This window comes from Chlamydotis macqueenii, chromosome 14 (genome assembly GCF_036417535.1).
Source record: "Chlamydotis macqueenii isolate bChlMac1 chromosome 14, bChlMac1.mat, whole genome shotgun sequence".
Taxonomy (NCBI): domain Eukaryota; kingdom Metazoa; phylum Chordata; class Aves; order Otidiformes; family Otididae; genus Chlamydotis; species Chlamydotis macqueenii.
Window position 1 is genome coordinate 15,786,670 of NC_141569.1, and position 26,736 is coordinate 15,813,405.

The window sequence follows — 26,736 nt, forward strand, 5'->3', positions numbered from 1 at the left end:
TCTGCTTTTAAACCTTGCTGCTCTGAAGAAGTTAGCAAGAGCCTGGTTTAATGTAAAATGGGGCTCTGGGTTTAAGCTGTTAATCTCTTCTGCTTGGGGCTGTACCCTTGCCAAGGAGTAAGGAACAGCCTAATGAATGGGGCCAGCTGAAATACGGCCCTCAGCTGGGAGGGTGGTGGGGGGGACCCTCTGATCAAGGCCATTTACTGAAGCTGTTTCCACTCAAATTAAGACACGCTGACAGGGCCTGTGGATGATACAGCTGTTAGCACCTGAGATGTTGAATAATAACGCCTGTTACAGGCAATTTGTACTTATCTGATAGCTTTAAGTGCAAAAGCTGGAAAAGGGCAGATGAAGGGACCAAGGCTCAGTGCGGGACGGGAGGGTTTGATTTCCCTCTCCCGCCTGGTTTGATTTCCCACTCCCGCCTGCCAGCGTTTTCACTGGGAGCCAGGAAGGCTGTGGGCTGTGAAATGTTTTTGTTTCGCTTCATTGGGTTTGTGCAGCCAAGTCCTAATCGGGGCTGTCATTTCCAGGGAGGGGAAAATGTTTTGTCCGTGTTTGAACACCTCTGTGGGGCTGTTGCAGGGAAAGGATCTTTTCTGGTTAAGAGAGCTAAATGTTGCTGGTTGTTGTTCTTCTTTATTTTTTTTTAAGAGTTTGTGTGTGGTTTTTTTTTTTTAAGAGCACAATTTGATTTGCTGGTTGGACCAGTAAGTGGTACAAAATGGAGCTGAGTTGAAGCTTTTGGGTGCCAAGCACCGCACGCAGCTCTGATCAGCAGGGGAGCTGCCACCAAAATCTGCTCCTTCCAGCTCATCTAGGTAAAAATACATCGGAGATGAACATGTCCCCCACTTTTAGGGATCAGCCTAGATGTATGAACATTGCTAATGTGTTATCATTTAAGTCTCTGATTTCTGCTCACATGCAATTCTTCAGCTCTCATCTATAAATAATCCATCTTGCATTGTGACGAGCAAACTGAAGTTGTTTGCTTGCAGATATTTTTGGTTGGAGGAGCCCTCTTTGGTGCACTTGTCTTCCTTACCAGTTCATGTATCCTGACATGTCACTTCCTTTGTGGTCTTCCCACCTTCCCAGAATGGATTTGCATATGAATAATTAAAAACAAAAGGAGACAAATCTCTGTCATAAATGTCTTTCACATTGGGCAAGACAATTTTGGAGGGAAAGACAACTGATGTAGCCTGTAATTCCAACATCGCAGGCAAACTCCCTGGGCATGAAAGGGAACCTGCTCTACCGCTCCCCCATCTCTTGTCTCATCTTCTCTGGCTAAATGCTCTGCTGTACACATTGCCCTTGCTTGAATCCCCTCTCAGAAGAGCAGGAGGGAACCACAGTGGTTAAATTGGACAGTAATATGTATTTTTGCAGCAAGTTGCTGAAGGACATTGATTTAGTCAGCACGTCCATCCATCCTCCTCCAGCAGCCTTCAGTGCAGCTCAAGCTTGCCAAGCCCTTGCCGTACCTTACGCTGTTGAGTTAATCCCGGATCTCTGCTGTATTCAACAAGTCAGTTGTAATTTAAGGCAGCTCATAATGGGAATATAACTTTAAATCCTTGGGTTGCAGTCAGTTCTGGTTCTAGCTTTTGTTGGTCTGTATTGGTTCTGGTTACTGTTAACAGATTTATTTATTTTTTGTTAGGATTGAAAGGTTTTTGTTAGGATGCAGAGTTGTTTGGTTTTTTTTTTTTATTAGGCTTGTGTGTGCATTGATTTGTGCAATTGTTGCCATGTCTCTTGTTGAAGAGATCACCCAGGAGATGATCACATTTCCTGCAGGAGGTTTAACTGTGTTCTGTTATGTTGTGGTACCACTCTTTAAACAGATCGACCTTTTGGTTCTGGTTCTGCTCTCTTCTGCCAAAATAATTTCCTTCTTACTCTGGTTCACATTATCAAATTGCGAAGCCATTAGTTCTAGCTCTTGTTAAGGGCGCTGCTATCCAAATCTGGGCTTTACTCAAGCTTTATGAAAGTCATGGTTATTTGCACAGCCTGAGGTGACGTACCAGGAAAGATGAGATACAGGACTGAATAGTCCCGTCAATGAGAAATGAGTGTATTTTTAAGTTATTTGGTGGTGGTTGGATCTGGCAATGTGTGCTGAGGAGCTCAGGGTGCAGTGCCTATGTGACAGGGACAAGGACCAGGCTGGCTGGGAGTTTTCTTTAGGAAAACGCAGCGGTGCCGGCCAGCACTGGTTGCTCTCATGGAGGGCTGGAGGGCTCCGCTAAATACCTCCTGTGTCCCTGGACATGCACATCCCTGACCACGTGGACAGCACTGGTCCGTGACACCTCCTGCTTTGCAGGAGGGACTTCCAGGAGGAAATAAATTGATTACATTTTGGTAGCAACTGGAGTGTGTGGAATATATACTTTTTCCCCTCCAGAATTACTAGGTAAAAATTCTATTTGAACATGTTGGAGTGTAAGTTCAAACATTGACATAGGGAAATTTTTATTAAGCTTGAATTCGTCATTCCCTACCCCTGCTACATACAAACAGCCAACGCAGATGAGGAATTAGTCTTGTAGGAACCTGACTTGCTTTGGCTTTCTGGGTTCTTCTGGACTCACAGGTCTCTGAGTCACGTCGGAGAAGGAGGAGCAGCGCTGCTCCTGGGGTCCCAGTGCTGCATCCCTCCCCCTGCCAGCATGGAAGAGCTTGTGGAAACCATGAGCCTGCTGGGACCCAAGGTGTCCCTGCGATTAAAAAATAAATAAATAAATAAAATAAAAACACAAACAACCAAACACCAATTAATTGCTAACCCAGCAGAGCAAAGGGTGCGTGCTGGCGGCAGACTGGGCGCTGCTGCACGGCGTACCGAGGGATGCTTGAGGTGTTGCTGCTGGTGGGGCAGGAGGAAGAAATCTGGAGTGGGAAGGGGACAAAGTGGCAAAAAGAGTTTAAAACTTTGCTAGATCCTTGTAATAGTCAGTCTGTGAAATATTGGCTCACACTGAATGAGGAGATAGTCTTGGCATAATTCAGCGAAGAATATGACTCTTAAAAATGTGTGGCTTTTCTTTAGATTTCCTCTTAATACACTAAATAATCTCTGGCTTTGACATTTTAATTGTAGAGCCCAGATGTGAAAACTTTCCACCAGATCCTGGCAGAAATCCCAGCAAACTGTTTCAAATAGAGACATTTAAAGGCGGGGGGGGGGGGGGGGGGCGGGGAGTGTTTCTTGCACTTGTAAATCCTATTGTTTTAGAATTTATCAGCTAATATTGAACTCTCCGGGCTTTATAAAAAGCAGGATAAAAGTGTTGCAAGGGATAGCATGGAGTACGTGTGAGGGAGGCACTTGAATATGAAGTAGTGTATTTGATGGTGGAGAAATAGGAAGTTTTTGACACTTGTTCTGATTTTTGTAAGGTCAGAGAGGCAGAGATCCAGTCATTGGTGCTCAAAACTTGCCTAGATGTTATAGTTTGAGCCTGCTGCTTTGAATTTTTTTCAGTGGTACCATCTTGCAGGGGACAGAGACTTTTTCCATCTGTTTAGCAAGTAATACTGGTCTTGACTCCTTTTGTATCCACTCTGCTGCCAGGAAAGATAGGAGGTATGAAAAAAATCTACAGAATATGCATAAAATCAATTATGTAGTGGTTTTTGATTCTTCTGAGTCTGCTCTAATGGACAAGCTCCTTGAGAGGAGCCAGCCCAGCTCTGGAGCTGTCCTCCTCGTGTTTAGGGAGGTGGAGGGAGCCCGTGAGGCTCTTTCTTTCCCAAAAATCAGCGTCCTGGCTCTGTGCGTGTGCGATGGGGCTCTCGTTTGGTAGAGGTTTCTGCTTTCGGAGATGAACATGGAGTTTTTGATGCAATTTGTGGATTGGTTTTAGCAGTTGCTGTGCTGGTTACTTTTGGCATTGAAGACTTTATGGGATGGTGGCTCCCTCTCCATCGTGGGACAGCGGGTCCCGTGCTCGCGCTGTACTTGGCAGCTGTTTGTCTGTAACAGCTTTGAGGTTGGCATATGAGGGCTCTAGTAATGGAGATTGTCCTAGTGGAGACTGGAAAACCGGTAAGGGAAAGAGGAGAACATGAAGCTCTTGTAATTGGGCTGGGAAATTCAGAAAATTCAAACCACACCCAGACATCTTCCCCTTATCGCACAGAGTTTGAACTGATGAATGAATTCAATCCGCAGAGGAGGGATGGGCGAGTACAGAGGGACCAGAGAGGGGCTGTAAATGAAATTTCCGTGTGGGAACATGGATGCTGGAATATATCAGAAGGAAGGATTGATGCACAGGCATGGCCACTGCTGTAGGTGAGAGGGTCTGGAGCTCACAAGAGCTCAAGAAGCAAAGAAACATCGCTGGGACTTCAATGCTGCTGTAGCAGGAGAGAGAGGAGGAGGAGGAGAGTGAAATTGAGTTTGCAGATCTCCAGTGGCAAGGCCAGCCTGCCCATGATGGTTCTCCACTGTCATATAGGAATTCATCTCCCCTCTGAGGGCACCTGGGCCAGCATCGCTGAACAGGGAGACAGAAACACTAACGACGCTGCTTGTCTGTCTCTGCTCAATACTATGCAGTTTTCCTTTGGTGCCAGTGACATATTGACAAAAAAAATTGGGTTTTTTGGTGGGTTGCTGGGCATGAATTGTGTAAGGGCCCTTCCACAGAGCTCTGACATCTGAAATGGCAGCGAGGCATCTCTGGCGCTTTGCTGATGTCTCAGATTTCCATTAGCTTGCAATTGCCCTTAGTGCACTAATTGTCTTTCACTCCACCCTTTTTTTTTTTTTTTTCCTTCCCTGCAGGAAAACGTATGGTTTTTTTACAGACACTGTTTGTTATTTAGCTCTGGCTTCACAGAATGCCTGTGAAGATTGCTCTCCATGAGAATCACTTGCAGATAATTTTCATTGCAAACAGAATCCTGAAGTACATACATGTGCAGCCGGATTGGCTTCTCCTTGGAGCATATATAATGGTTTCTAGATGGAAAGGAAAGTCTGAGATGAAATAGTTCATGACATGACATTTTCGAAGTTTATGAAACAATAAAACACAATAATCATGGTTAAAATTTGATAAATATGTGGTGGTGTTTTTCTAGCACAGAATACAGTTCTGCAAGAAACCCTAATTAATACAGGCTGTGGCAAACATTAATTCCTTTTAAAATCAGAAACTTTCCATGCCCTGAACTGAGACAAACATGCATTTTAGCAGCCAGTGTCTAAGCCAGGGAGCAAAAATCTTCTGCTCTCTTTTTTTCTTTTCTTTTTAAAAAATTGTTATTATGTGTATGCCTTGAGCAAGGACAAAAAAAAAAAGCTGAGAAACTGCCCTGGGTGGTGTCGGGCTCTGGCTGTGCATACACAAACCCCCTTCTCTCTTGCTGTGAAACACGTATAGCTTCATATCTGCCTACGTGGGATTGCGTGGGTTTATTTTTTTCATGCAAGTCGTGATTTCTTCGCCAGCTCTGCTGCTTCCCTACCCTGACCCCAGCGCCCCAGCAGGGGAATTTTGCGCCCTCCCCGTCCCCCGGACTGAAGCGTGTGGCTGCGGGACGGGACACAAACGGCCTTGCAGGAATGCCTCGAGTGGGGCGAGGCGCTGGAAATTGTTTGAACCAAACTTAATGTTGACTTCAGCTGGAAAGATGTACACTTCCCCCTGCCTCCCCTGCAGAAATGTCATTAGAAGTCGTTAATTTGGCTATTCATCCTTTGGTAAATCAGGATTTGAAAATTTAAGATGCACAGGACATCCACGTGTGGCAGTGATGGGATTGGGGGACCTGTGTTTTGGGGGTGGGAAGAGCATTTGCCTCCCCAGGTTTGAGTTTCCAAGGCCACTTGGGCATCAGCACGAAGTTTCCTGGGCAGTTACATCTAAAACTGCTGTTGTATCAAACCTTTAATTTCTCAAAAGCTGGAAGAATGCCTGGGATTTCTGCATTGTTGAAATGAACTTTGTCCTTGCAGCATATACCAAATAGGATCTGCTCTGAAAATGCACCTTTTCACCTCTATCCAGCTGTGGTTTTCCTAATGTGTGTATGTGAAACAGACCCGACTGCCAAGGAAAACATCGACTCTTCCACTTGCTGGGAAGAGAGGATTAAATTCTGCTTCCTGATGGGATGGCGGTTGGATTTCACACAGGTAGTTTAGACCTAATACATTTCTGTTCTGGGGTTTGCAAAAAAGAGAGATTTTTATATTGGCACTGACTTGTGGCTTGGAGAGTGTGTACTTTGGCTTCGGCCATGCAGATTTTGTTTCACGGGTGTGGGGATGCCCAACCCCCTGTACCACCAGCGTAAGAAGCCTCTCGTGCAGCTCCCGCTCTGGCCTGCGGAGAAGATGCTCTGCTGTAATATGCATCAGCAATATTATTTGGAAATAAAAAAAAAAGTTAATTGAGGAGAATGAAAGCTTGACAGAATGAGGTGAAGGATGTATTTATCAAAGCTTTGCGCTAGTGCAGTTTGCACTGTGACTGTTGAATGAATGTTTGCACTGTGACTGTTGAATGACTGTTGAATACTGGTTGTGTTGCATTTTCCATTTGGTGGCAATGCCTGGGATGTGACTCTTGGGGGGAGGAACCAGACAAAATAGTACAATTGAGCATGATGGGGTCTTGTCCCCTAATGTAGCAAGTTTGGTAGAGTTTAATCATGTCCTGGCCAACTAGGAGCTGTGGGGACAGCAGTTGATGACCTACAGCAGAAGTCCTAGCAGCCTGACAGGCAGCTGAAGCTTGCTGTGGGAAGCCAAAGGTGAGATCCCTGCTGGGGGATAACAATTTAAGCAAATGTTCCCATGAAGTCCAGCTTTCTGGTGTGTGAGCCTGTGATGAGAACTGGCTTTGGGCTCTCTCTGCTCCATAGGCATAATTAAGAAATTGTCCTGAGAGCGTGGGTTTTGCTGCTGAGGAATTCCAGGTAGCTGTGGGTTTAATGAGGACAGTATGAATCTTTACATCCAAAAATGTCTTTTTGTTAACATAGGATGTCCTACTCAAATCTTGATAATGTGCCACTGAACACTTCCAAAGTGAATTTATCAGTGCCATGTTTGTTTACTGAACTAATTGAGTTTATCGTGTCCACAGTGTTTATAGCTGTCCCTGGAATCCTTCAGATAGACATATTAATGTGTTTTCACATACCTAAAATTTTAAAAACCAATTGTTTAGTGTGCACTTAACCATAAAGAATTGTGCCAGATTGAGTTTTCACACTGAGGTGAAAGGAGGTCTTGCTTCCTTACTGCCTTCCCCCCGCCTTCCCCCTTTTCAAAGCATATCTGAGAAGAGATGTAATAACCTGTAAATGTGAGGGGCAGGCATCCACGTCTACTGTGCGTTGTTACGAAGTAGTCCTGAATGTTTCAGACTGGGCTGTCTCTTATGAATGTAGGTGTATTGGTATTTGTAATTCAGTGGAATAAGATCAAAAGTTCTTAAATGTCTGCATAATAAAGTCTCTGGCCAGGGGTGGACTGTCCCCATGCTGGGCTTTGGGAGGGCATGGCAAGGTCTACAGCCAGGAGGAGTTTGAGTTAGGATCTCTGTACGTGCATTATCTCCTGAACCATCAGGGCTGAAGGAAAAAGCAGTTGTCTGGCCTGTTATGAAGACTGTTGCAGAAATGCACCGAGACATTTAGACTTAAATTTAGAAGGTTTGTAAGCAGTTATCCCCAGGAAGAAACAGGTGCTGAGAAATCAGTTGAGTGAATCATTTTCTATGCTTAGAATGGGTTCCAGTTTTCTTCTTCCTCTGAGCACCAAAAGACCTTCAACTAATCCTGACCCGAGTTAAATGAATGCTTTAATTAATGTGTGTGTCTGTTGCTTAACCATGAGGAAAATCACTTGGAAAAAGGTTTGGGTTTGTTTGGAAAACTCTAAATGGCTTGAATAGTTTCAGCTTAAAAACATCCCTGTTTACATTGACACAGCTCTTTTTTCCCCAGCCCCCTGTCTCTTTTCCTTAATAAGTGCAGGTCTAGAGAGGGATTTGGTAGCTTGGAAGTGAAATGGGTGACAATGCAGGCCCTTCACCCATTGGGACAAAATCAAGCCTTGAATTTCTTGACAGAAGAGGTGCTGATGTTGGGGCTGCATGAGGAATGTGCCACCAGGTCAGACCGGCATCTGTCCCTGTCCTGGTATGTTCATGGGGCCAATGGCAGTGCGCAGTGCCGCTTTTAGGACTTGCAAGTCAGGTTGAAAACTGGCGTAACCCAGAACTACTCCCAGGAAGTTAGCACCCTGCTCCTGAAATGACGTTAGGTTTCACACGTTCAGCTGCAAAGCAGGTGGAGTCATTGTTGGTGTGTGAAAGTGCTTTGGATCACTGGGAAAGCTTGGCAGTGGCAAATGTTCCTTCCTTCCCCCAAAGGTCAGTTGTCACAAATTTGCAAAGCTGTCCTGCAAATGAGTTTGCCTGGCCTCAGTCAATGTGGCGGCGATCCTAAAGGAGAAAGAGAAAAGGTTGTGTTTTCCTGTGAAGAGTGAGTTGAAAAAGGAGATGGAGGAAGGCTCACCATTGCGCTCTTACATGCCTTGAACTTTCCCACCTGAATGGAAATTTTGCAAGTGCCAAGCAGTGGCCCTGCTTGAGGGACACTGTCATGATTGCATTGAGGGGAATGGCGGAATTCTCCAACCACAGTCCTTTTTCTCCCTCTATTTCTGTAATCGAGAGATGAAGAACAAAGTTATTTTGTGCATGAGAAGAGACTACTCCTTTTGAGTAATTTTTACTGAAGGGAAGATTAAGTAACTGTTTATAGTGATTAGTTATGAGTTTTCAGATTGAATCAATAGCAGATGTTACTTTTGAATGACCTTTATGAAATGTATATGTATTTTCATGCTAGACTGACTCTTCAGGGTACTCTTGAAGGAAATCTGATGTCTTTAAAATCCCTAACCTGTGCTGTGCCAGAATGCCATGCGCTTGTGAAATAAATGACAGACAGCTCTGCTGGCCAGAGCAGCTTGGGATCTACGTAAGTGATTTTATACTCTTGCAGCTAACAAACATCAGGATGTAGTTTTCATACAGGTTTTCAGGCTAGTGGGGTTATACATGGAAAAACTAACATGACACAAAATCAACTTCATTTTCATAGAGCAGGAAAAAAAATGACCAGAGGTTCTGTGGTTCATTTTAGGAACTGTTAATTTAGAAAATGAGAAGACTTTTTCTAACATATTACTTCATGTAGCTGGCTGGCTGCTAATTTACAGGTTTATAGCTTTTTTTTTTGGCAGTGCGATTAACAGGCGTCCATGTGATCTTGATTTAGATTAAGATCTAAAAATCTGTTCCTTCTCAGAAGTATTTGACTCTGATCTCTGGTTATTCTTCAGGGGTTTTTTGATGCCCCTGACAAGTAATGCCAACTCGGCTGCTGTATAATCCAATATAATTGTTAGCTACAGCAGAAATACAGAACTGCGATGCTTGAGTTGAGTTAACCTGCCTTGCGAAAACAGGTTTGAATGTGGATAATGAGCAAATAGGCATCTCAAACTTCTCCCAGTAGTCCCTTGGTGCGGGAATACCTTGTGTTTTGGGGACTGGGGTAAGACAAAGTACTTTGTGAGTCTTCATTTTGGTTCTGAGCAGCGGATACCACACTGGGGTCTTCATTCAGGAGTGAGATCTCTTGATGCGCTGTACTCAAACAGCAAGTAACTGAGTTGCTGGCAGGCTGCAGAGACTTCAATCTGTGCCCCATCAAGTTGTGTCTCAAACTAGAGGAGAAATGAATGTTTCGAATTTCATCATTATTTTTCTGAATCGGTTGCTAGACTTGAACTTGCTTGCACAATTTACTTGCAGTTTCAGGTAGATCTTTGCATTATTCAAAAGAACCTATTAAGATTTTAGTTAAATGTTTGCAGCTTAGCTCTTTCTCCCATCTCCATAATACTGTTGAACAAAAAGCATTTGGAATCCTTAGGAGGAGGAAATGTTTCCTGATCAGTAGGCTTATTCCTGTTAGGAAAATATCCAGATCAACTGTAAAACATGGATGAAATCACAGGTCTATTTCCTCTGGAGTGACCCACTTTTATGGTGATCGCTGAACACATTTACAACCTGATACCAACTGGATCCTGTTTACAGGGAGCATCCATGCCGGTGCATGATTCACTTTCAGAGTGAAACTTTCCAGATGCATTTTTTTATTTCTTGGCTGTTTTATATGTTAACATGGGAGTTGCTTAGTAGCACCTGGCCATGATCTTTGTGAAGTTAGAAAACACAGGTGGTATCCCAACATCACATGTGAAACACTTAAATCCTTGCTGGGGTGGAGGGAAGGGGGAAGAGGAGGAAAAGGAAAAACCAGAGGAAGTGCCATGAGATGACTTCTCTGCAAACTTTTTGGTCTTGGCTTGATGGACTTGGGCTGCTGTGTCTGAATGTAGAAATGCAGATGTGCTTGAAGCTCGCCAGGGTATTTCTGAACCTGAAGAAAAAGACAATAGAGTCATTTTAGTTGTTACTAAAGCCTTGGGTGTCATCCGTAATTAAAGTGAATCATCTTCACGCTCTGGAATTTGTATGTGGAGTGTGGGTGTGTTTTTTGGGAGAGGCGCAAGGTATGTGTTGTTGTTTTTTCTTTTGTAGCAGTCTTGCATATGCAGTGTTATGTATGTAGCACCCAGAAACCTCAGCTAAGGACTTACTTGTAAGAAGCTGTGAGCCATAAAGAAAGCTGTGCTGTTGTGAATGCAAGATTTCGAACTTAATGAGAATCACAAAATACTTGCTTTTGGCTCTGTTGCTTACTAATTTTTATATTCTTTTCTATATATAGGTTGGAAAGAGATTTCTTGTATCATGCTTTTCTTTGAGTAAGCATAGCAATGTGACTTTCACATCTACTTGGGGTGACTTAATGAGCCACTGCCTCATGATGTAAGACCTGCTTCACATGATATAAAGTGGACACAGGTATCTTCCAGCAATTTGAATTTCTTAAATAATTTTCTTAAGAATGAATGAAATTATTTAAGCAGGCATCTTTTCTGAGACCTGAGGTGAGACTTGTGTCATTATGAGATGGCCATTGTAAGCTATGACAGAACCCTCCGCTTCAGTGATGGTGCTCATTAATGTGTTTAACTTGGGAGATTCCTGGGGAACTAAACCAAAACATCACAAATCTACATGAAATCTACATGTTTTCTAGTGCTGGGTGCTTGATGACACAAAGTCAGCATGTGAAACCTGATTCCTCCATGTTTGCAGACATAGCCACCTTGCTCTGCAACCTGTTTGGTAGTTATTATTAAGCACCCTGCTCTGGCATGTTTTATGTCTTCAGCTAAGTATTGTGCCTCTTAAGTCTTTGCTAATGATTGCCTGATGTGGGGAAAGAGGCTGTGTGTCTGCCTCTCCATTGGCAAATACATCTTCTAAGTCAGCTTCTAAAATGATGGTGTCCAAGGTTGTTGTTGCCCTTGTGCCAGCCCAGTGCATCTTCATTTCTTGCAGGGACGACGTAGATCATGCAGTCACACGGGGATTGCTCTCTGCCAGATGTTGCTGACAGGATTATCTAACCACTTTTTTTCAGTGCTGCTAAAGTGGACTTCTTGATGTCAGTTGGTGACCTAGGGTTCTGCAAGTCTGTGTTTTAATTCCATATAAACAGTGAAAGTAATTCAATGAAGGTTTGAGGAGCTGGCGTCTGTTTTTCTTTTATCCTTGTCAATGGTTCAGTTCAGGTTGGGGGCTCTCAGCTCAAGAGGATGCTGTCATGCATTGTCCATGTGCAGTGTGGGAGAAAGCTGAGCTGAGGAGGTGACTGCCCCTGGGGCCAAGCCCCTTCCTCCCTTCTTCCCCTTGGAGCTGCTGCCAGGGTAAAACTGGTGCACCTATTTCTGCCTGTTACTTGGCACTTCCTTTGCTTTTTAAAACATAATATTTCCCTTCTGAATTTTACTGCCTAAACTTACAATATTACCCTATATTTTGCTTAAGTCTTAAAGACTGTAAACATTTTATAAATATTAAAACTCAGGGCTGTGTTGAAGCTGCAGCAGGAGGATACCACCTTCCTTTTTAGCAGATGTGTATTTCAAATGCTCTTGGTAGGGTTCTCTTTCTCCTAATGCAAGTGTCAGTACAGTAAAAAAGACAGAAGCTGGACTTTTTTGTTCTTTTTGGGCTAATTAGCCGGGTTTTCCCTTCCTGTGGGAAGGACCTAGCTTGGCTTCCAGACTTTGGGGTGGTCTTGGGGGACCAGGAGCTGAACCAACTCTTAAAGCCTTGGTGACACGAACAACTCACTTGGTCTAGCTCTAAGCAAGAGATACAGGCATAGAAATCATCATATTCTGTTTTGGTAAGATCTTTATATAGCATAGGATCTCCAAAGCAAGCAACATGAGACAATCCTGAATGGGATTACAGCCATACGAGCTGCTGTACTGTAGAAACAGTTGTACCAGCCAGCATCCCTCACTTGGGCGGAGCGATGGGCATGCTAAAAGTGCTGTTAAATGTCCTTTATTGCTTTGGTTAAAACTCTTGTAGCTGTAATACAGTGGCAAAAACACTTAAGTGAACAATCACTTTATGGCAATAAAATCTGTGAGCAGGCCTGTCCAAGGGCATAGGCTGCACGCTTGCTAAAGGGCTTTGAGGGGTGTTAATTGAAGCTGTTAAGACTGCAGAACACTTTGTTACTGCAGGAAAAATCTTTGACTAAACTTCTTGGACTGCTATTGTTTCTTCCAAAGAGAACCCTGAATTGCAGAAACATCGGTGGGGAAGAGTTTCTGGAGGGCTCTTGTCCAGCCTCCTGTGCAGAAGAGTTTGATCAATGTCCCCCTTGATTTGGGGGCCTAAAGCTGGGTCTAGCCCCCCATCTGCAGCTGGGCCAGCCCTGGCAGAGGGGGATAGTGCTGCCCTCAATCCGCTGCCCACAGGGTGCTATTGAGTAATGCAAACCAATAAATCCACAGTGGATGTGGTGTCCTGCTCTGGCCACCCCCACCCTGTGCCACCCTGGGTCATGATATTAGTTTGGAAGGCAAAGCCTTGCTGTCAGAGGATGTGACATTTAACAGTCTGCATTGTAAAATCCATCATCTGTGTTTGGACATCCTCAAATGCCATGGAGGAATACAAGGTCGCCCATTAGGCTCCGCACTTCTGCTTGCACATGTCTGCCTCTGCAGCTCTCCAGGCTGGAGGGGCTTTTTTTTTGTTTGTTTTCCCCCCCATTTTGCATATCACCAATTGTTGCAGCTCTGTGGACCCCCTCAGAGCTACTGTTTTTTATATTGTGATAAGCCACAGCACTTTAATGCTCTTGTGAAAAGCATTGTATAAGTGCTGAAAGAGCATTTATGACTTTGATGTGGGCTGATTATGAATATCATGTGTCGAAAACAGACTACTGTTTTTTAAACATACAACACATGGTGTGGAAGGTGGAAAGTTTTGTTTGGTTGGTTTTTTGTTTGTTTGTTTGTTTTTCCCCTTTTCTTCTTCAGTGCCACCCCAGCACGTAAGGGAAAAACTTGGTCTCATGATTGTCGTGACTCTGGAAGTTCACTTCAGGTAGCTGCTTGAAGCTTGCTTTCTCACTGGCTTATGTTTAAAAGAGCCTTCAGGGAAAAGCTAGATGCTGCTTCATGAAACTCCATCAAAAAAAACCCAAGAAACTGAGCACCAGTCATTCTACTAAATTTAGGCTTTGAAGTGGATACTTGCTGTATACAAGTCCCTGCATTTGTCAAATCCAGTGTTCTGCTCTATCTGCACGTTTTTCTCATTGCATCCATCTCTGCTGCTCCACTTGCATGGAGAACGTAGCGCCTTGTGTAGGGCAGTGTGCGGTGGTAACTGCTCCCTACATGTTATGGAATTTGTTGTCTGAAAGTATGCATTTTTGCAAGAGATTAGGATGAGGGAATAAGCAGAGAGCGATGTATGTATTAAGGCATTCAGCTTGTGAGAAGACAGTGGCTGATGCAGGTGGACCTGAGCACGTTGGCAGAGGTGGGACAGGACATCGACCCCTGAGGCCACTGCAGTTGTGGCTTTAACACAATATTGCTGTGATTTACCAAAGAATAAATCCAACATGACTCCTTCAAGACCTGTGAATTTTTGTGGGTATCATGGCTGGCAGAGTTGGATCTGCTCTGCTGAATCAGTAGTACCTGCCTGAAGGATAGGAGAACAGTCCTGGGAAGCTTTGGTACTGCTAAGCTAGTTCCTTGTTTTGGTCCGAACTTAATATATTTTATCACTTAATGAAAAAAAAAAAAAGTCAGATTTTTCTATATGAAGGAGAGATTTCTGCAAAAGCCAGTGTATCAGTAGATTCTGTGGAAAAGTCAGTAGGTAATTCAAAGCACTGGGAATCTTTGTGGTTGCTGGAGCCGTTTTAACAGTATAAAAACATTTTGATTAACGCAATCTCTGATCTTCAGATAGTTTTGAAAGGGAGCAGGCTTCTGTGGGAAGTGAGCTCTCCTGTGCTGCCTGGGCAGACCGAAGGACAGCAGAAATGGTGATTCTCTGGAAAAAAGTGTTTTGTGATTCACTCAAATTCTGTAAACTGATGTGTTCAGGGTTTATTCTCGCTGAAATCCAGAGTGGTAACACCTGGTTTTAGTTTTTAAAGAAGCTTGTTGCCCACACTACTCTCTCAGCAGAGCATGACATTTTCCATTACTTTAGGCAGGAGTTTTAAGATGTTTTTTTAACAGATGTACTACTATGGATTTTTTTTTTCCAGTTTCTAAAAATACAAAGATTCCATTTTCTGGTAGGAAAGGATGCATTTCCAGGCGCAAGCTGGTTACACTCTACATCTTGCCTTATAGTTCAATAGTGTGTGCATAAATTCTTTTTTCCAAGGAAAACTCCAAGCTTAAAAGTAATAGGTTAAGAGTCACAAGTACAAATTGCTGCTGCTCTGTTGAATATTCCCACCCTGCACACATGGACGGATTTATGTCCACTCTTGTAATTATCATCTGGTCCCTAAAATCTGGCTTAACCTATGCATTACCTTTAATGTGCCTTTCTTTGCCTATAAACATCTGAAATAAGTCACCATTTAGACTTCGCACACGATTTGAGAGGACTCGCCGAACACGGAGACTCGATGCTGACAGCAGGAATCAATTATGAAACCCAATATGAGATTAAAAGGTTCCTGAGTAGATTTGTAATTGAATTGTACAAAATGCCTGATTTGTGCACTGGACAGTGCACAAGAGACCGCAAGCCCAAATGAAGCAAATTATAATTCAATTATATAAATGCTTCCAGAGCCGTTCAAATCACATCTTTAAGACCGCTTAATGCGGAGAAAATGCTTTTGCTTTTTTCTTTTGAGATGTAAAAATAAGCCCTTATCTGAAGGGTGTCCTCTGTACCGCCGCTGGCAGGGAGATGCAGCAGAGTATATAACCGCGCCAGCTCCGGTGATGATGTTAGTCTCTCAAAGAAAAACAAAATGGATAGCTTGTGGAGAAATGAGAGAAAATTACGATCACTTACGGTGAAACACAGTCCACTGTGGTCCACGGCTATCTTGCAAGCTCGGCTCAAATGTTAGCATTTTCATGAGGCATTTATTAATTCAGTCCCCTCAAAGAGGTTGTCACCAAGTAAGTCCAGGCTGACTTAAATTTAATTCAATCCAACTTGTGCTTAGCTGGGGATTTCTGCTTGTTTTCTCTCTTATAATCTTTCAATTTTTTTTCTTAATTTGTAAAATAAAAATAAATCAATGCATGCTTGGGATTTATCGCAAGTGTTGTGATATTTAATTAACCCTCTCTGTTGCTTTGTTTAGTTGCATGAAAAATATAGTCCTCACTAGAAATGCATGTCTAAGCCTTACAATAGCAAAAAAAAAAGTTAATTTTGAACATAAATGAGAACCCACTATCAGAAGGTTTGTGAAATGTGAAGGTTTCAAGTCACTTCTGACTTTTTTTGTTCTCCCTGGAAGGTGATGTTGGAGTCTAGTCTTACCACCCCTAGCAAACAAGCATGGGTATAGCTGTATGCAAAGAAGAAATTGCAGAGAAATTATGTATAAGGTGTGAAACAAATTAGGTTGGTGACTTGTGGAGTCCTAGAAGCTTGGTTGGAATTGAGATGCTTGGAAATCACCAGAGAAATTGGAGTTTGCTTGGCATAGGTTTGACACTAATTTTCACTGTTTTATAGCAGGTTATTGTAAGAGTGGGAAAAAACAAAAATCCCTATTAAATACTTTTTTTTTTTTTCTGGTAGGACAGATGATCGTAATGTGGCATTAGGCTCCTGCAGAGCCAGCAGCAGAAGTAATTCTGGCGACAGAGTTGTGTTGTGCTTTCTTGGCCAGACTTCTCAGCTATTTGGGCATCATTGTTAGTCCTTAAAAAACCCATTAAAATTTTTTTTAAAAAATTAGATACCTTGACAAACTCGGGGCCTGGGAGGGGTACAGCTGTCGGGCGTGCTGGCAGGCTGTAGCCACTCAGTAAATACCACAGGAAATTGCTTAATGAGAGCAGATATAATAATATCTCTGCCTCTCAAAAATTTTTTTTGGCTTGGCTGCTCCCGGATGATGTGAATTAGACTGTGTGCTTCGTGAGGCCCAGAGGGCAAAATTGGCATGGCTTTGCTGCCTGCATTAGGAAATAATTGCTGCATAGATAAGGAAGGGCAAGGTTGCCTATTAATTTTAACTGTAAGCAGTGAACAGGCTTGCTGGTTACTTCACTGTATCCTATGGAAAAGCCACTGTTCCTCCAGCAGTCGTAACGTAAAAACAAATCTGTGCGATGGTTTGTCACATCTCCTGCCTGGAGAAGCTCTGGCTTGGGACACTCCTGATGCACACTTTGTCCAGGAGGACCAAGATTGACCTGGGTAAAGAACACTCATGTAAAACGTGCTATATCTACACATTAAATTGCTACATAAACAAATCGGGTTCAGAAATAAGTAGTATGTTTAGAAATTCAGTGCAAATCTTCAGCGTTATCCAGCAGAGCAGTGATGAACATAAGCACTCATGTTAACTCTTGTGCAAGTCTTGCATGGGTGTGATCTACCCAACAGCTTTAAATGGCTCCATCACCTGCAGTCTACAAATATTTTAGTTTAAAAACCTCTTCTGTGTAATGATGTTGAATTTTTAGCTGGGATGATATAAGCACTATTTCACGATGTGTTCAGAACAGCATGCCAGACTTGCTTGTCTCAAAGTCAGGAGAGTTGCACCAAAGTTGAACTTGATGCATTTAAGGCAAATATCCTTTTGTCTGATAGTTCTGGTGTTTGTGGTAGGCATTTCCCAGCATTGAACATCTTGCTCATTTTAGTTTCTTCTTTGAAAATTCAGAAGTCTGAAAGACTGTGTGATGAATTGCCAAAGTTCATCTTTAAAATTACATTCCTTCTAGGCTATATAAGAAATAAATGAGCATCATGCTGCTTGTGTATTTCTTGTTCACTTTATTACGTTCTGGTTTCAAAAGAAGTGATTCTTTTTTGTTTTTTTTAAACTAGTGAAATGAAATATGCTCTTTTGCAAAAGTAAAATATCTGCACATTCAGATTTAGTGGAGAGCAAGTGCTCACGGATGAGACTTGTATATTGTGCAGCTCTGGGTTTCCAGTACAACTGTTTGGACAGGCTAATGGAGATGTTAAAACCAAGTGACTCATTGTTCCCTGACTTGTGTTCAAGATACCATCCATGGAAGCTGTTTTAAAGAGTGAATTAAGACCTACTCATATGCTCCTGTAATTATCTTTTCTCATAAGTCCTTTCTGGCTTGATGCTGTTCCTTCTGCACGAGCAGATTCTTCAGCCTTCAGCTCCATGTTCATCCTCTCCCTGGGAAGAGCTACACCAATTGCAGTGGCTCACATGAAGCTTTTTGGCCCTCCTCTACTTGTCAGGGCTCATCTGCCTTTCTCTTGCTCCCCAAGGTGAAATGCAGCAGGGCAGACACCCCCAGCTCTCTGACCACGAGGATTTGCTCTCCTTGCCCCCTTTCCCGTGCGTTGCGCTGGTGGGAAGCAGGGCTGTGGCTTGGTGTGGTCGGAACATCCCTGTGGAGCTCTGCTTCCAGCCCTGCAAGCCGCTGTCCCTGAGCCTTGTGTTCCCTCCTAATGTATGCTTAGGGGTGGATGGTGGGAAGATCACGGGGATTGGAGTTTGTTACTGCGTCCCACAATAATACGGTAAGCACTAGTGTGTTTAGAGTGACCTAAATGACACATTTACTAGACTTACCAATTTCTGTGGTCAGGCTGAAGGAGTTCCTTTGTTCTTGAATGTATTTTAACACCAAATGCCCCCAGTTTGTTGTATCTACCAGCAGCACATCTGCAGACCACAGGAGCTGCTCTGTGCAACGGGGTCTCTAAAACGCCGGCGGGCGATTTGCTGCAAGGCTTCCCTTTTGGAGCGCGTCAAGATCTGCCACGAGCTGAGAGCTCAACCCAGTGTTCCACATAAACATTTCATGGTACAGCAGGGAAAACTCTAAGCTCCTTCTGGTCTCAAACTTGTTTTCAAACGGCTCTTCTGTTACTCTTGGCCTGATCTTCTACACAAATACTCCAATAATAAAAACAAGATCTTTATTTCTTAAAGCTCAGTTTCTTTCTACTTTCTTGAAGTCCTCATCTTCTGCGTGCGATGTGCTCTAACCAGACAGACTTACTCTACCTGAATCAAATCCACTAAGAATCAAAAAATTTTCCTGTTTCTTATCCTTTTGAAAACTCTTTTTCCCTCCCCTTTCTGTGCTTATTCCTACCTCAGTTAAGGTATTTATGAGGATAAGTGCAAATTCATAGGTTTTGTTTTCTCAGCTTGAGTCTGCTCTCTTTTATGAGCAGTATTATATGTTTCCTCAGCTCGGCTGATCTGATCATCATCTTTAACAACCGATAAAGCTCCCTGCACAGCACACCGTGAGTGCCCCTTTTTAACTTCTCGCTTTAGGAACTTCATTTATTGTTTACCTTTTAGCCCAAAACTAAGATTTTTTTCATTGCTTTCTTTCTTGAATGTTTAATTAAAAAAAAAAAAACCCAAAACCAAAAGAAATAATAAAGCTATGAATGACTTAATTTAGGAAATGGCCCTAAAATACCTTTTGGCAAACATTTCCAGGAACGGGCAGCTTGCCATAACGCGTCTTTGGAGATGCAGGAAGTTTAATCCTCTAGACCTGATCAAATTTGCAAAGCTTTGAGCTTTTAGTGGCTTGGTTTTGTGGTAAATAACGAGGTTGAAACAAGTTGTGTGTCACCTTGGACCTTTTTGCAGAAGAAGGGAGAAAACTGATCTAACATGTCTAATGCAGAAAAAGTGCTGCTGTTCTTGGCTATCCCAACTCTGTGTTGTAGGATTGGGTTTAGGTTTTTTTTTTTGTTTGGGGGGTTTTGTACACACATTTATTGAAATTTAACTTATAACATGTAAGGATGTCTGGTTTAGTATAACATAGCAGGTTGTGGAGGTTAAGACGAGTGACCACGGGTGTGATGGAGAGGTGGAGGCACAGGGCATGGATGCACACGGCATCAGGGTCAGCCCATGTGCAAGGGACTTGAGGCCTGGGAAGAAGGGGTGGTGATGGTGAGTGGGTTTGGGGTTTTTTTGGTGGTTTTTTTTGGTGGTGGTCCCCACCCCCCCCCCCTCCCCCCCCCCCAAAAAAAAAGCTTGCGCTGTGCAGGCTGAGCTTGTACAGAGCTGGGTGTTTTGGGAGGTGAGGGCTAAGATGAGGAGTCAAGGTTGAGCACAGTGTGGTGGGGCTTGCTCCAGATCTGCTTTTGCATGCAGGAGTGGTGGCTTTCACTTAAATAAGAAAAAAAAAAGAGTGCATTAACATACATGTTTTTATTTATATGGGAGGGGCTGTGTGTCTGTGTATATATATATATCCATTGAAATAGAGCAGATTACTTATTCCTAGTGCTGGCTCTCCAAACTCTTTCCCACTGCATCTTTTGTCATTTGAGAGCAGGAAAGGCAGCAAATACACTGTTGTGCCTTTTCTTTAGGGCAAGTGAGGAAGGCAGAAGGTGGCAGAAAAATCATAGCTTATTGTGATGTGAACTTTTTGGTGAAAAAGCCTCCTTTTTAAAAAAAAAAAAAATCTCTAGCAAAAAGTAAGCTATGAAGGATGGTGTTGTTGAATGCTGACTTCAGCTGTGGTTTTCTTCCAAAAACTAATCAATTCTTTTATATATAAAAAAAGTAGTTTTGTATAAGTGAGTAATATTTCCTCCCAGAGCTCTGCCTGTAGCAGGGTAAGAGGATGTGTAAGAAAATGAAGTAAACCAGACCCTGACCTGCTTCTTTTTATCTGGTTGCCGTCAACTCAACTGATCTTGATTGTCGACTTCTGCGTTCCTGCAGTTTACTTGTTTATCTGAGCGCAGGCCAAATCAAACAGCTGCAGAATGTGCCTTTAATCTCCAGCGATAAAGAATACCTTGGAGAGGAAATTACATTGTAATGTTGGGAGAAGAGGAATAACTAGGGAGAAATGCATGTGAAAGCACTGCTCTGCTTTCCTTAGGACCTTGTTTCCCATCACATCTTTCTCACCGTTCTCCTGAAAGGGGCTGACTGGAGGGGGAAGGGGAGCAGCAGGTTGCTGCTTGCCATTTTGAAAGGAAATTGCACAGTATTAATTAGGAAGACAAAATTGGGGGGGGCAATTAAGAGTTGTTATCTTGAAACATTGGTTTCTTTCCTAAATGCTGTGTTGACTTTGCTGTGATACTGCTTTTTTTTTTTTTCTTTATTAAAAAGAATTTTAAACTTTGTCCTTACTTGGTGCAGTATGAATAAATTATCTTAGTGTTCTCTTTCTCCATTATTTCAAAATATGGGCTGGTGGTGAATTATTTTGAGTTTTCCTGGCCTATTTGAGTCTCTGGTCTTAGCCCTCTGATTGTCAGGGCTTTGAGGAAGGGATCGTATTTCATTATGTGTGGACTATCTAGCCCAGAGGTTTCCCCTCTCCCAGTTGGAAATGCTGATGCCCATATGTTCAGAAATATCCTGCTTTTTTTAGGTGAAAATAATTGTGAATAAATTTTCCCATGAGTTTGGTCGTTGGTTTTTTTTTCCCCCATCAACCAATGGGTTGTCTAAAACCTGGTTTGTGTTTTCTTATTTTCTTGGGCTCATAACTCTGACTTAACGTTGCTTAAAGTTTTACGAGGAAAACTGCCTTCGGGCTCAGACAACGCATGGAAAACTTTAGTCCTTTGCAAAATTTGTTTAATAAAGCTATTTGCAACTGAAAAAGGGGATTAAACTGGAAATGCCATCCAGTCCTAATGCTCTCTGCTGTAACCTATGCCCGCACACATACAATAGCTCAGATCTTTACCATAACCTATTGCCTTACCGAGTGGCTTATCTCGGCATGAAATTCCTGCTTAAATATTTTTGGTGAACAAGTTTAAATAAACCAATGGATAATTGCTTTCCCTACCTCCTTATAGCATTTGGCACTTCTAGACTTTGCAGAGGTTTTTATGAGGCATTTTAGTCTCATGCTTTAAATTGGTAACCTGAGAAGAAAGCTGGTGTATGCTTTATTTAAGTGGAATCAGAGCATTTTAATTAAGCCAGTTCCTTGACTGTGATGGGGACTGGCAGAGATGCAGAACGTAGCGGAGGACAGATGCCCCGTTGAGCGATGTGGATCTCCCTCTGAAGAGGCATCTCTGAGACGTTGCTGAGCCTGTGGCTGCTGAGCTGGCCCGAGGATTTGCATTTCTAGAGACGATGGAGAAACAGGAGGCATCTTGCTTGGTGTCAAGAGCCATTGACATCGTCCGGGAGAGGGTTTCCCTGGGTTGGGTAATGCCCATTATACGGTTTTCTCTTTTGCCAGTCTCTCCTCCTGCTGTACTTTAGCCTGATGCTGGCGTTGGCAGTGCGAGTCCCAGTTTCAACTTGTCGCTCTCTATAGTTGTCACTTTTAGTTTCTGTATTTTTTCAGTGTTTTTGATGTCAGTCTTGTACAAGCCAATTGACATGTTAACCCGGTCTTTCAGGTTCATAAACAGCCTGGAAATCTGAGGAAAATAACTCTTCCCTAAAGAAAACCCTCATATTGTGTTTCCACATGTGTTCTGAACCAAAGCTGGTCTTGGAAATGTAGCATAAAGCACAGCTCTGGTGACTCTGATCCCTGGTTTAGGATGGAGTGGAAACTGGTTTCCTGTGCTGTACTGGGCAGTGCTTTCACTGGGGCGCTTATTTGATGGTTAGGAACATAATCTGGTATTTTGAACCTATCCAGCTGATTTTGGTTGTGATATTTGCCCTCCCTGGGAGTTTGGGGGATGGAGCTGGAGCTGCATATCGCAACCCCAATCTTCTGTGGGGGTCTGAGAAGAAAATGTTATCCTCCCCTTGTTGCTTTTGAGTAGTAAATTCCCATAGTGACTTATGCATTTCATCTCCTCTGACTCCCCAAACAGAACAGGTTATGTGTTCAGTAGTATTTTGTAGCTAAGAAAGGGAAGGAAACGTACACGTTTCTTCATTTGTTGCCATTGGTATATTTTTGTTGAGTTTTTTGGAGGGCTGGAAAAGAATATGCAATTGTCCTCTTTAATCTAGATCTTGTGACACATTGCAGATTAAATACCGTGACTCAAAGCTTAACGTTGCCTGAACACGACAGTTTCAGCCATAAGAAATCAATCATCTTGCAATATAGCCTTGCAGCACATAAAATGCCCCAGCAGTTACATTCACATGCATCACTTGGACTCCTATACTTTAAAAAGTTGCTATTTCTGTGCTCTTTTGGAAATTGAGACATCAGTAAGGAGGAACTGGTTGTACCAAATTCTTTGCTGTTAACACAGAAAATGTACTGATAGTTGATTACGTACAAAGTCCCTTGCATCTGGCTCGGAGATGTGCATTTGGCTGTTGAGTAGGCAGTCATTTTTTTTGAGCCTAAAATGGTGAGTGACGTATGTAGCAAAAGCTAATAAGAGGTACAACTAAACTATTCTCATGGAAATAGTGAAAAATCTTTCAAAATTGCTCTGATCAGTAAGGACATGCAATTATGGCACTTAAGGTACTTGCGCTCCTGAATGGACTGCCCGCATTGGACTCTTGTAATGATTTTTTTTAACCTGTGGTTGGGAGCTGACCATAAGCGCACAGGCAAATAAAAATAGAAATAAGGTTTCTTACGCAAGAGTAGTTGCAAATTATGACGACAAAACCATGTGCAAAGCTTGTTCTGTCTTTTAACTTTTTTCTGGCAAAAATAAGGCCACAACTACGCTACTGATAGCTCAGCGTGAACATGGCAGAAGTGGATGCTGAGCAGGTAACTCTGCTCACCTTTACTCTCCGAACTGGCTCGGTTGGTGAAGTTTCTACGATGTCTTCTGCGGCAGATGAAGGATTGTAATAAAAACCTGGGGCTGGGCTCTCATTTGCGTACTGAGAAAGAGAGGAATCTTGTCCATAACTTGAAAAACACCAAATACAGAAAAAATTCTTGTTCTAGTTAAATAGTACTGGATTGAGTTACACCTTAAGATCCATTTGGAATCATGTCTCTTGCCCTGTTGGTTCAAAAGGCAATTTAAAGGTATATGGGTTCAGATGGTGTTATTCCTGCAATGCCGCTGTGTTTCCCTGAAGAAATTATTCTCGTTGAAGAACTTAAATTTTAATGGCTCAAGGAAGCGAAAAGTTTTAAACTGGATGACTGCTGTTTTGTCCCAATCCAAAATGATGGTTTACAATTTGATAAGCATAAGTGCTGCTGTGCTGAAATCACTGTGTTCCTCAACAGCTTTTTTTTTTTTTTTTTTTTTCTTCTGCCAATGTCGCTTTGACCCAATCTTCTGTTTGGGGGATTAGTCATTGCTTCCTTATGTTTTTAATCAACCTAATTAATAAAAAAGAAAACTAAAGAAAAGCTGAGACTTGTACCATTCAGTTTGGTGATCACAAATGTGGTGTATGGTTTGATGTAGATACTAGCTGTTGCTGCTGGTTGTCTCTGCAATAGTGCTTCTGATGTTAAAACATGCCAGAGTCCTTCTATTTAATTGCTGACACTTCCCAAACCAACCGAAAACTGGCATTGCCCCCTAACTCCTCTGCCTGGTGATGACTGGAGCTGAATCAGACTTTGGTGGCAGCCTGAAACCCTGGGATCTGGCAGAACTTAAAAGGGGCGCAAATGTCCAGCTCATTGCTGGTGGTGGAGACTTGCACTGTAATCAGGACCATAAAACAGTTTTCTTACGTAGCTGGATGCCTGTCATTGGTGTAATATGTGCTGAATGCTGAGATGTGGGCAATGACATTGGTGCCATCAGTAACAGAGCTCTGTGTTGCTTGAGAGCTGCGAGCTGTGGGCCCTGGTTGCATTTACATCTCCTTACTTGGGTTCGGGGTTGTAAAATCGCGTTGGGTGACCTGAAGAGCTCAAGTTCTCGAGAGGGTCCCTGACAGGGCTCTACCTAGCCAGCTCGGTCAGTTTAAGTACATCACGCTTTGTGGTTGTCATTACCGTGACACTGTAATTACTGCTTTCATGACAGCCAAAGTCTGCTGAAGAGAAGAGCAGATGCCAAACCCATCGCTCACCCTCACCAAAGTGACTCTGCCAGAAAAGATAAAGCCATGAGGATAAAACCCTCTAGGTCTGTGTTTAGAGACCATGGTGTCAGAGTCCAGCTAGTGCCCTGACAGCACTGATCAGGGCTTTTTAGTAACAGATTCCTTCCATGGAGTTAACGAGCGCTGCGCTCGTTCGGGCTGCGTTGAGGAATTTCTTGCCACATGCTCACAGGGAGCAGCACGGGTGCTGTGCAACTCATGAGTTATGGGTTTGCTGGATTGCGTACCAGTAATGTGTTACGCAGGTTGATGTCTTGCAGGGGAGAGGCAATATCTCTGCGTTACTCTGATCTGCTTATGGAAGACAGACCTGCTTTTGAGCACACGAGTGCTTTGGTCCCACGGAGACCTCGCCTCGCAGACGTACTCAGTGCGACTGGCTCTTGAGTGGCTGAATCCAAAGTGATTTTTCTTTGCAACCTTAACGTTTTTGGTGTTGAACGGGCAGTGTAATGTTGAAAAATCACTGCTCTGGGTGGCTGTAAAGCACCGTTTCTCTTTGTGTTACTGCACTGCTCTGACAGTCCCGTAAAGTGCTGAGTGAAAGGTGCGAGGCCTGTTGGAAATGCAGCTTTGCCAGCTGGAATGCTGAAGGAAAGAGCTGGAGTGGGTTTTTTTTTTTTGATTCAGGGTAGCAACTAGCTGTCAAGCCAGTAGAGCCCATGCCTTCTTGGTGCTGGAAATTCCCCTGGCCTGTCACTGAATTGCAGAATTGTCAGGGATGAGCAGATTTCCTAGGTGACATGGAGGTGTAGCAAGGAAATGCTTGCAGAGAAGGAAGATATAGAGGAGGGATGAATATGCAATATTTTTTGTTTCTTTCTTCAAAGATGATGATAAAGCAAAGAAAGCACAGGTTTCAAAGATGTTGCTCATATCTCTGTGCAGTATCATGTTTACAGCCAGGATAAAGCTCCGTACTGCAGTGGTAGATGTAGTTTCAAGCAAATGGATTCCTCTACCGCAAACAACAAAAGTGAGTACATGTGCACGTTGACCAGACGGCTGCTGAACTCTGCAGAGCAGCGTGAGATGGAGGAGGCAGAACAAATGGCTACGGGGGAAGAAGAAATTGCAGTTGTTTACAGCTTGCATCTGAGTCAGCCACAAGCTGAAAGGTCAACTGTCCTCGGAGAAGATGATGCTTGTTGCTGGGATCCCATTTCAGACCTGAGGACAAGTCAGATGGCTGAAGATGTTTAGACTTTTTTTACTATTATTATTTTTAACTGGGTGTGGGTGGGTAACAGGAGGCAGTTGGTGGCTCTGGAACTGCTGCCCTCGTATGGCACTGGGCTTCCCCAGGGACCAGCTGCGTGATTTGGGACAGCTGCAAGTGGACTTTGTGTTTTAGAGTAAACCATGCAAGAAATTAAAGGATAAGTCCGATGGCACACAGTGTTCCCGAAGGGCGTAACTTAAGATGTTTCTGAAAGGAGTAGCTCTCACTAAACCTTGCACTACAAGAGCTCTCTTGGAGCGTGAAGGGTTCGTAAATGTCAGGAAAATGTCTGTATTTCCAGGACCTTGGAAACACATTCCCAATAAAAAACTTGGTTTTGTGCTGCCTGGTCTCTGTGTGGAAGCTCCTCTTGTATTTGATAGATTCCTAACGATGGCATCATGCATGGTGGCTTTACTATTGGTTTGGTTTGGGGTTTTTTTGTTGTTTGTTTGGGGTTTTTTTTTATATGATAATTGGAAGCATAATTTGGAAATGAGACACTGCACTCTATCAGCAGGCTAGGACAAGCATGGGGCTACCAGTCTTGCAGGGGAAGCTGTCCCAATGTCTCACTTCCACTTTCTACAGAAGAAATGAGAAGTATTTTAATAAAAAGATGAAATATCACTGTTTGTAATGGAGTTTGCATTTTAAGCTTGCAGCAGGGAGACATCGGGGAGGAGTTTGCTATTCCCGTGCCATGGGAGAGCAAAACAGAGTTGGGAAAAGTTTCCCTTGCACACTCAGAGTGATTGGAAAAATACCTCCAAGTAATGGAAGCCCTAAAAAAA

At 43.1% G+C, this 26,736-nt stretch overlaps 1 protein-coding gene across 1 annotated transcript in view; it reads left to right on the plus strand.

Annotated features, from left to right (window-relative positions):
- The window catches only part of COL23A1 (collagen type XXIII alpha 1 chain), a 183,170-nt gene that overhangs the window by 19,001 nt on the left and 137,433 nt on the right, over positions 1 to 26,736 (plus strand). The window lies entirely within an intron of this gene.